This window comes from Melospiza melodia, unplaced genomic scaffold, assembly GCF_035770615.1.
Source record: "Melospiza melodia melodia isolate bMelMel2 unplaced genomic scaffold, bMelMel2.pri scaffold_32, whole genome shotgun sequence".
Classification (NCBI taxonomy): Eukaryota; Metazoa; Chordata; class Aves; order Passeriformes; family Passerellidae; genus Melospiza; species Melospiza melodia.
In genome coordinates, this window is record NW_026948638.1 from 8353871 (window position 1) to 8365294 (window position 11424).

The following is an 11424-nucleotide window of genomic DNA, read 5'->3' on the forward strand; positions in this document are numbered from 1 at the left end:
ACTTGCCCTGCCCCAGGGGAGGTCTCTGTCCTTTGTCACTCCATTGCTCTCCCCCCCTTTTCTCTTTCTTTCCATCTCTCTCTCTACCTCACATTTACTGTTCAATAAAATCCACTCTGGATTTGGTCTCGTTAGTACCTTAATTGGTGCAGAGGCATCTCTCTAACAATTTTCTTAACCAGATTGCGACATTATTTTGGCACAGTGAGTTCAGGCACTGTTGTCTGTCCCCAAGTGCCTTTGACAACAGCATGGTTCCTTCCTCTGAGGAAATTGTGGTTCTTTCTGGAAGAACTCTTGGAACTTGGACACAGTCCCTCCTTCATCCTGGGGAACTTATGGGAGAACTTATGAGGAAAATGGCTTTTGTGGATGGCCAGTGAAAAAGAAAATATTTTCTTGTCCTTCCTTGAAAAGTTTGTTAAAATCACTGGAGGAAAGGGAGAAAATGATACCAGCAAGACTGACAAGGTTCATTCACTCCAAAGTGAGGAACACAAGGCTGCTGAAAGTCCCAGAAGAAGCCCAGCTCAAGTAGCTAAATTCCCAAATAACTCCAGCCAGGAGTCTCCAGGAGGATTTTTTTGGTGAGTGTTCGGAGCCAGCAGAACCCGGACTCGAGCCCTGGATATCTCCAGGCTCCCTAAGAGGAGCTTTTTCGGGGCAAGAGGAGCCGTGATCACCCCACAGGGTGGTCCCGGGGGGTCCACATGGGGATGGCCCGGTACTGACAGGGCAGGACATTGGTTTTGGGGATCCCCATGAGAGCCGAGGCTGTGGAACGGGGGACGCCCGGGGTGGGGAGAGGGGAAGGGGCGATACCGGAGCTGGGGGACCCCCGGCAGCCCGGAGATGAGGCGGGGACGGAACCCCCGGACCCTGACAGGGGCGTGTCCTGGGGTGACTTCATGATGCTTGTACCACATCGGTCCGTTTTGCCCAGAAATGAGTTCTGCACCTTGAAGGCTGGCTCTGAGAGTGAAGGGCAGGAGGAAGAAGCTGCAGTTTGTTTTCAGATACTGCACTCACTCCTCCACATTCCGGCTCCTGGAATGTTGTGATGCCTTAAGGAGCTGGAATAGAGGCCAGAGGGAGTTAAGTGGAGTAAATTAGATATTTATTGAAGTGCCTTCAAAGGTCACACCCTGGGAGTACTGGAGCCACAGATGTGGCTCTGCCTGGATGGCTCTGAGATGGGAGCAAAAGAGGGCTTGGTCACGAGATCTCACATTTTTGTAAATTTTAGTACATTTATATATAGGAGTTAACTGCCCAATTAATAGCTTCAATAGCTTCAAATTATGACGTTTTGTCTTCCTTGCTTGCTTGCCTGTTGTCCTCTTTTCATGTTGTTTATGCTTTGGGCCTGAAGTTTGAAGAGATTGTCCTTGAGTCTCCAGCTAGAACAGGATTGTTTTGTCTTCACCACTCTGTGAAAATATCTCAGTAACACTTAATATAAAGCTAAAAGCTGCACACCAAAACACAACAGAAAAACATAAGCATAAGGTATCAGTTGTCTGCAGATGGACAGACAGCAGGAAAGAGCTCTCCTTTGATTTTAGCTAGTTTTTAGATCACTTGAGGCAGAGAAGTTCCCTGGACTGTGGTTTTTCTTTTTCTTTGGAGTTGTTTAAACCTGCTCTGTACTGAACACCCCAACCGCACCAGCAGCTTGCACCTGCGGCCCACTAGGCTGAGCCTGGGCTGTGGCATTTCCAGTGCCAGAGGGACTGATAAGAGACTGAGCTGAGCTACTGCCCACAGAGGAACTTTCTGAGTTTGTCATCACTTTTGTAGCGGCAAGAGGTTTTATTGTTTAATATTGTTCATTTTTTTGTGCTGGTGAATGCTTTGCCTGTTAAATAAACAGGGTTTTTTCCCGTTTTCTCCAAGGAAATATTTTCCTGATCTGGTTGGGGGAGTGGCTGCTTGAATTTGCTTTTTAGAGAAAACCCTTTTGGAGGTTTTCTCCCAAATTTGCCCAAATCCAGGACGGGGTGGTGGGAAGACAGAGGAGCCCCAAGTGCCTGGAGTGGGGGGAGGCTGGAGAGGGGGACCCTGAAATTCCCCCAGCATCCCTAAGCAGGACCCTGGAGAGAGGAATCCCCAGGACCCATGGTGTCCCCAGCATCCCTGAGGAGGGGAACCACCAGAAACCCAGAGGGATGAGACTGGAAATGGGACACTCCTGGTGGCTTTTTTTTTCCTTGATTTTTGGAAGTTTTTATGGACACCAGATGACTTCTGGAGATGGATTTGGTTGGGAGGAATTCCCAATCCAAGGGATTGACACCTTGTTTTTCCCAAACCAGGATTTCCCATTCCCAAACCTTGGCTGAATGGAGGAGGAGAAGGCTACAAGGAAGAGGAAGATGCCCTGGGACACCCAGGCAGGTGAGGAGGAAGTCAGTGCCCCTTTCCCCCTCTCTCCTGCTCCGTCTCCCAGCCCAACATAGCCCCCGGCTGCAGGACAACCCTGCGGCCAACGCCGTCCTGCTGGGGATGCACTGGCTAGATCTCCTTCCCCTTCCCTGTGGCTGGAGGCAAATCCCATCCTCTCCTTGTCCTTCCTACCCCAGAGAAGGAGCTGAGGATGCAGACCAGGGAGGACAAATCCCTGCACCAGAACCTCGTGGAAGAGGCTGTTTTGAGCAGTGCCACAGTGCAGAATTCCAATGGGGAGGAAAAGTTCCATCCCACAGGAGGATGGGCTCCAAAACCAGCCCAGGGTGCTCTGAGAAGGAAAGACCTACCCTGAGCCAGGAAGGTGGACAGAGCTTCAGCCAGAACTCAGAGCTGGTGGCTCATGAGCAGCTTCAAAATGGGGAGAAGCCCTACAAGTGCTTGGAGTGTGGGAAGAGCTTCATGCAGAGCAACCACCTCATCAGCCACCACATGATCCACACTGGGGAATGAACCTACGAGTGTGGGGAATGTGGGAAGGGCTTCAGCTGCAGCTCCGCCCTCGTCACCCACCAACACACCCACACTGGAGAGAGGCCCTATGAGTGTCCCCAGTGTCAGAAGAGGTTTCACACCAGCTCCAATCTCCTCTGCCACCAGCAGATTCACACCGAGGAGATGCCCTTCACCTGCCCTGAATGCGGGAAGGGCTTCAAGCACAGCTCCAACCTTGTTAGGCACCAGCACATCCACACTGGGGAGAGGCCCTACGAGTGTCCCCAGTGTGGGAAGAAGTTTCAGACCAGCTCCAATCTTCTCCTGCACCAGCACATTCACACGGAGGTGAGGCCTTTCCGCTGCCCTGACTGCAGGAAGGGCTTCAAGCACAGCTTTACCCTCATCAGGCACCGGCTCATCCACAACAGGGAGAGGCCCTTCGAGTGTCCCCAGTGTGGGAAGAGCTTCTCAGACCACTCGTTCTTTACCCGACACCAACAGAGTCACCAGTAAGGGCAGCCCTGTGAGTGCCCCAGCTGCAGGAGGAGCTTCATGCACGGCTCCAGCTTCATCCCCCATGGGAGGACCCACAATGGCCAGAACCCTGGCGATCCACATTCCCTGGGATCCATGTTGGGAAGACACTGGGCTGGTTATTATTTTATTTTGGCCCTAATTTTCTTTGGATTCATCTTCATCCCTTTAAACCAGAAGAAATTGGGGTAAAAATCAATAAATTCATCAAAGGAATCTAAAGCCTCACTTTTTACTTGTGTTTCTGGGGAATCTGAGATTCAGGGAAATAATTGGGAGAATTTGGGGTTTTGGGGGGTATTTGGTGTACTCGTTTCCCTTTTCTCGGCACTCAAAGAGACAAGAGGGGATGTTGGGAATTTAGCTGCTAGAAACTGGAAAAGTACAAAGCCGTGGTTAATTCCAAGTCCTGCACCTGTGAGATAGCGTGTCCTTGGGCCTAGCTGTAGTATAATAACAAATAGTGAAAGAGACATGAGAAAAGACAGATGTAACCCCTAAGGAATGAGGAAAAGTTCATGGTATAGTTTAACCAATAGATTGCTTGGCTTGCAGAATATTCATAAGTTTATTATTTGCTGTATAAATATTTGATGCTTTCTTCAATAAACGGGACCTGTGATGAACCTCCTGGTGTCTGGGTCCCCTTCCTTCGACAAGGGTTCAATCTGTCACCTCAATGCCACTGAAAACTACTCAATCCCACCCCAAAATTCCTTGATTCCACTGCTCTTTGGTGTGGAATGGGGTTGGAAGGGGATTGAGCAAAGATGGCTTCAAATCAGGAGGGTTGAGATGGGCATTGGGTGGGGCAGGATGGGTGGAGTGGTGTTTGAGAGGTGGCAAATGGGGGAAATATCGCTTGGGAAGGGGGTGTTGATGTCCAGGAGTGGTGGGATGAGTTGGGGTTGGGACTGGGGAGGTGGGGTGGGGTCTGAAATGAGACAGCCAAAGTTTGGGGATGATGAAGGGAGGGGGAGCCCATTACTGAGTGAGTTTTTTAATAATCCACATTCCTGAAGAGATTTTGAGGTCTCTCATGTTTCTGAGGCAGTTTTGGGGCACTCCCCAGCTCATGGGAGTTTCCTGAGAGCAGCTCCATGAAGCCCCATTGCCAGAGGTGGTTGCCTTGGGCACGAGCTCAGAGTTGTAGCCAGAGTCCGTTGCCTTGGTGCTGGAGAGCAGAGAAATGATGAACGGCCCCAGACATCTCCAGTGTGTGTTTGGGGGCAGGGAGAGTTCTGCAAAGATGGGGTGGTCACTGCCCCACCCCAGCCACTGCAGTCTCTGGCCCAGCCCCAAAGTGGCAGCCAAGCCCCTGGCACCCCACAAACCCCACCTGGGAGAGGGACCAGAGCAGGTCCGGCTGTGACACGGGTGTGACAATGACACATCCCACGGCCCCAGAGCTCACAGCAGCTGAGATGGCACTGGATCCAAGGCTGACTGTGGATCTCTCTCTCCCTCTCTCTCTTCTCCTGACTTCCTCTTCTCAAAATCTGGTTAACTTGCAATTGGACAGGTTAGAGTTTGCTAAGTCAGTGCTATATGAAGTGCTTTACTATAATTCAATGCTCTTTAAGATTTCCCAAGTACCTCATTCTCTGAAGTTTGCCACTAAAGGTTTGTTCTCCACCCTCCTGAGCAGTTTGTTGTTTTCTCCCCTTGGCCATCTGTCCTGCAGGCTGTGCCCCCTGTGCGTGCTGCTCCTCTGCCCTGGCTGGCTGCACTCGCCCATCTCGCTGTGCCCCAGCGTTTCTCACCCAGCGTTTCTGTGCCCTCCCTGGGCTCCCTGCACCCAGCGCTGCCGGCTCCTGGCACATAGAACCAGGGCAGGAGCCCACCCTGCCAAGGGGCTCTGGGGCAGGGCAGGGGCTGCGATGGCTTCTGAGCTCAGCAGCTGCTCCTGGCATGGTTCCATGAAGACCGAGTACAGCAACGCTGCTGAGCATTGTCCCTGCTGAGGGTCACACACTGCTGGGGCACATTCCCTGCCTGCAGGATTGCTGAGCATTGTCCCTGCTGAGGGTCCACACACTGCTGGGGCACATTGCCTGCCTGCATGTCGCAGACATCTTTTAATTAAAATCCTTTAATTAGGATTTTTCCTGCTGAAGCTGAGAAGTTTCAGCAACAAATGTAAACAATGGTTATCTGCTGCTGTGGAATGCAACAAGTGGATCCATGATTGGTCTCCTGTGGATGTTTGGACGTACTGAACACTCACGGCAGAGCTGGCTCTTGCTCTCTGCCGAGACACGGATCTTTGTTATCATTCTTTTCTATTCTTTGCTTAGGAGCTTCTGAGGAAACTTTTCCTTTTCTTTTCTTTTTAGTATAGTTATAACGTAATATATATATATATCATAAAATAATGAATCAAGCCTTCTGATCATGGAGTCAACATTCTCTTCTCTCTCTCATCCTGAAAACCCCTGTGACCACGGTCACAGCTGCAGGATTCATGCCCGACCCAACTACTGCACTGATGGCTCCAGCATTGCTGTCCAACAAAAACAGGGGAAGGCAAACTGTGTGCAGTTCATGGTATTTTACAGTGTCTAAAACTCGCTAAGTCATTAAACCTTAAAAGGTGAGATCCATTTGGAATTATTGACACGGAGAAATAGTGCAAGATGGAAAAGGGGAGCATAGAAATAAATTGAGGGAAACATGTCAGATGGTTTCTTTCCATTTTCATTTCATTTCTGGAACGCTGGTTCAGTTTTTCGGTAATCTTCTCCGTAATCCCGTCTGCTCTTTTCAAAAACCTTTCCTGGAGAATGAGGTCGAGCTCCTGTCACAAGATGTGCCACTACCTGCAGCTTCTCTTGGCTTTCTGCACTGTGCATGCAGGAGAACTCTTGCAGCAAAGCAGGACAAAGGTTTGGAGAACTTGACATCTTGTCCTTTCTTTTCCTGGTGGACTGGGGAGTTGTGCTGTGGGTAAGGTTTTCATTGTTACTGTTCTAGGCTAAGAAAACAGGAGGTGGTACCAGGAACTGTTAGGGAATACAAACCTGGCTGAATGCAGAGAAAGAATCTCCAGAGCCTGCAGCCACAAGTAGAGAGTTGTGTGATAATCATTCCAACCTGTCAGCAGAAATCTTGAAAATTATCTGGAATGTGAAAATGCTCTAACAGAGGGAGTTTGTTTCTGAGTTCAGTGTAGATGATTCCACATCTGGTGCTTGGTGCATAAATCAAGAGCACAATCAGTTCATGAGAAGCACCAGAACAAGTGGGACCTCCCAGAGCAGCCAACTGAAAGAATCTGAAAAGGAAAAATGCAGAGAATGACTTGGTGAACCTAGCCTGGAAGAAAAGTGATCTTTATCTAATAACTACTAATCCACTCCCCCGTCTTTGTCTTCCTTAACAAGGCCATTTGCATCCCAGATTCCCCATGAAGTGCGAAGCCTGAGCTTGTGGAAGCGGCTGAAAGATGCCCTGTTCCTCTGCAGGGACACTCAGGCTGGAACAGGAGCCCAAGCCCTGTCTGGGGAAGCCTCCTCCATGCTGGAATTTGTGCCGTGCTGGGAGAGGAGGAGGAGGGGGAGAAGGCTGGCACTGTGTGGCAGGAGCAGGAGGTTTGGCTGCAGGACATTCCGTCTGTGCCGCTGCCCCGCAATGGGCGGCCGTGCCCGGGGCTCTGGGCCTGGCCCCGTGTGCGCTGAGCTGCCTGGGCTGGGCTCAGGTTCCCGCTGGGACTGGGCAGAGCCTGGGCTCAAACTGGGGGCAGCAGCAGTGCAAAACACCTCTGGGCATCTGTGTTTCCTGCTGCTGGGAAGGAGCAATGAAGCGAGTCAAGAAGTTCTGGTTTCTGTTTCTCCTGGTGGATTTTTTAATTTAATTCCACACTGCGGAGGCAATTTCTGTGGTGGCCTCTGTCAGTTTTTTCTATTTCAACAGCTTCAGCAACAGGGCTTTGTTTGAACTCTGCAAATGTGGCCTGTGTGGCTTTAATTCCCCTCGCCTTAGTGCTCAGGGGCTCGTGGGCATTCCGGTATCTGCTGATCTTTATGACTGCTACAATAATACTGACTTCACTGTCCTGAAAGAACCATGGATAGCACCAACTGAAAGAGGCATTTGTAGTTTTATGGATAAAATTCAAGTGGCAAGCACAAGAGGGCCAACAGCAGCCATGATCTCCAATTCCAAAGGCAAAGGCAGCAGCAGCCTCCTGCTCTCACCTCAGGGTGAGTCAAACAGAGCTGAAAACAGCACTGGAACCCGATCCTGTCTTCCACTCAGCAGCACAGGTGGGCCCTGAGCAGTCAGGGCTCTGTGTGGGTGCGGGTCGCTCTGCTCCAGAACAGAGCTGGAAAAAGCCCTTGGGAGCCGAGGCAGGAGCAGGCGGGAAGGGGCCGGCTCTGCTGCTGCTCCTGGTCGGGAGCCCCGGCTGGGCCGGGCCGGCGCCCCCTGCGCTGTGGCTGCTGCTGCTGCCAGAGCCGGGCGGGACTCGAGGACAGGGAACGGACACGGGGGGACAGCAAAGGCCTGGCGGCTGCAGGCATGGTGGTGCTGGGGCTGGGGCCAGCACAGAGCTTCAGCCCGCAGTTAACCCCGAGGGAATCGCTGTGGAAAGGCTCCATTTCAGCCGTTCTGCACTCGTGGCTGTGAAAGGACTGAAATGAAAGGAGAACAAGCAGGGCCCGACCCCTCCTCCTTTGGGAGGAGCCACAGGCCTGGGCCTGTGAGGGGCCATGAGGGGCTGTGAGGGGCCGTGAGGGGCTGTGAGCGGCTGGGAGGGGCTCTGGGATGGGCCATGATGGGCTGTGAGAAGATGTGGAAGGCTGTCAGGGACTGTGATGGGCCATGATGGAACTGTGAGGTGTTATGAGGGGCCAGGAGGAGTTTTGAGGGGCCATGAAGGGCTGTTGGGGACCTTGAGGGGGAGAAGATCTCTGAGAGGCTGTGGGAGGCCAGGCACGTCATGGAACAAAGGATCCATTATGACATGTGGAGACAAGGAGAATGTTGTAGGCTGTACAAAAGCTCATGGAACCAAAAGGCCATCGTGACATTCCGAGGCCTCATGGAACCATGGAGACCATTATGACACTTCAGGTCCCAATGGAACCAAGGGGCCATTGGGATACTGCAGAGTCTCATTTAACTAAGGGGTCATTGTAGCACAGCAGGGCCTCATGGAATCAAGGGGATTGTAGTGGGGCTCTATGAGACCACGGGGACATTCTGACTCTCTGGAACCAAGGAGACCACTGTGAAACACTGCAGAGCTCGGTGGAACCAGGAACTCATGTAACAGTGAGAAGCCCAATGGAATCAAGAGGCCATTCCATACTTCAGGGCTTCATGGAGCCAAGGTGTCCTTGTGACACTGCTGGGCCTCACGGAATCCTGGAGACCATTATGGCATTTTGAGGCCTTGTTGAGTCAAGGGGCTCTGCGGGGCCTTGTGGAACCAAGGAGCTCTTTGTGACACTGCAGGGCCTCATAAAAGCAATGAGACTGTTCTGGCACTCTGAGTCCCCATGGCACCAAGGGGCCACTGAGACACCACAGGGTCTCATAAAACCAAAGCAATTGTAATACTGCAAGATTTCTTGGAAGCAAGAGGCCAGTGTGCCACAGCCATGCCTTTTGGAACCAAGGGTTCATTGTGATCCTGGGGAGCCCAACAGAACCAAGGGGCCATTGTGGTACTCTGCACAGTGCCCTGGAACCAAGGAAACTATTTTGACACTGCAAGGCCTCATGGAAGCAAGGGGCCATTGTGCCCATGGACACCCAAAGAGGCCATTGTGACATCACTGGACTTGGGGAAACAAAGATCTGTTGTGATACTACAGGGCCTCATGGAACCAAGGGGCAATTGTGATGCTGCAGGGCCCCAAGGATCCAAGAACATGGAAAAGTTCTGGTTGGCTTGGCCTGACTGGTCCAGCTGACCTTGGCATTTTGAGGGTTGGTTCTCATCTGACCCTAAAACCCTGGTATTCTGTGTTTTCCTTCCTGTGGGAAAGAACTCTTCCACTCCTCCAGGAGTTCATGGCTGAAATTGGGATTCCACATCCAAATTCAGTTATATCGAAGGATGATTCCTGTATGAAGTCTGCCAGAACAGACAGCTCTGGATGGCTTTGGCATCTTGGCGGCCACCTCTTATCTGCCTTCAAAATACTGGGGGTCTGTGCTTTTTTTTCCATGGAAAAATCATCTTTCAAGTGCAGGTGTTCATAGCCAAAATTTGGAATCGGCCTCCAAAATTCCTTATATCCAAGGACAGCTCCGAGACAAAAGCTGCCAGGACTGTCTAGGATTTCTTGTCTTCCTGAGGGCCAGCTCTTATCTGCCTTTGAAACTCTGGGGCTCTGTACTTTCCTTCCTATGGAAAAGAACTGTCATTCTTCTCCAGGTGCTCATGGACAAAACTGGAATTTGGCCTCCCAAGATCTATCTACCCAAAGACTGCTCCCAGACAAAAGTTGCCAAGACAAACAGGTCTGGCTGGCCTTGGCCTCCTTGGGGCTGCCTCTAATCAGCCTGTGAAACACTTGGGCTCTGCCCTTTCCTTCCTGTGGAGAAGAACTGCCATTCTGTTCCAAGCAATCATGGCTTAAATGGAATTCCACCTCCAAAAGTCTACAAATATCCGAGGGTTTTTTTCAGACAAAAGCTGTAAGGAAAGACAGGTCTGGCTAGCCTTGGCCTCTGGTGACTGCCTCTGATCTGCCTTCAAACCCTGGGGCTCTGTGGGTTCCTTCCTGTAGAAAAGAACTGTGCCTCTTGTCCAGGTGCTCCTGGCCTCTAGCACATGAGCACTGTATAGGGCTAAAGGAGCTCTGTGCTGAGTGGGGTGGAAACTGAGGACAGCAGAGGAGAGCCCTGGGAGGGACTAAAGGGTGCTTTCACAGTTGGTGAATAATTCTGACAAAGTAGAGAAAAGCCTGAATAGAAAAAAATCAATGCCAAGGGTGGCTGGGGAGGCCCAGATTGGGAACAAGGAGAAAGGAATTTCCCTCCCTGGGCAGGGCTGTGGTGCAGCACGTCTGCAGCAGGACCCTGAAGCAGCCCAAGGCTTTGTGTGGGCAGGCAGAGGCAGGCAGGAGGCAGAGCTGGGTGCAAAGGAAGGGCCCAGTCAGGTGGGGCAGCCGGGGGATGCCGAAAGCCTGCAGGGACAGAGGCGCAGGGCAGGGACACCGTGGGACAGCCTGGGCGGCACAGGGCACAGGGATGGGCAGCAGCTGCAAGACAGCCCTGCCAGAGCCAACTTGGGCAGCACTTTGGCCATGGCTGCTGGGCCTGGGCATGAGGCCACGAGGGGACAAGTGACCCTTGCAGGGCTGGGGCCTCATTGCCTCCTTGTCGCTGCTCAGCAGCCTGGCAGGGACCACCCCATGCTCCTGCCTTGGCATTGCAGAGCCCCTGATGCCAGTGCCCATCCTGGGAAGAGCCCTGAGCAAGGAGGGAGGGACAGGATCTGCCTGGCCAGGGGCTGGGGCTCAGGCCTGGGCCCTTTGCATCCCTAAAACACATCCAGGTGTGCTCAGCACCAGAGACACCTTTGCCTTGTTTGTCCCCAGCTGTCATCACTGCCTCCAGTGTTCTGCACTAACTGGAACTTGGGGACACTTTCTTAGTCATGTTCCTCAGTGGTGAGACAGAGTAAAGATCCATTCTGAATTAGGTGAAGTGTCTAAGAGAGGTGAAAAGTCTGTGAGGCCAAAGCTGAAGGAAGAACTCGCATGCCGAGACAGCAAGGAGACAGAGAAAGAAAAACAGAAAAGACCACAAGGTCGATTTGCCCCCGACTTAGAAATTCCTTTGATAAAGAAGAACTGGTGCTAAATGTCACACAGAATGAATATGTATGAACTTATTGTGAAACTGTATGCATATGCATTTGGAAGGGGGATAAAAGAAGACCCGAGGTCTTCAGGGGTACACATGCCTTGTTGGGGGACTTGTGTCCGGCGCGCGCTGTAAATAAACATACCGGGCTTTACAACTTTATAA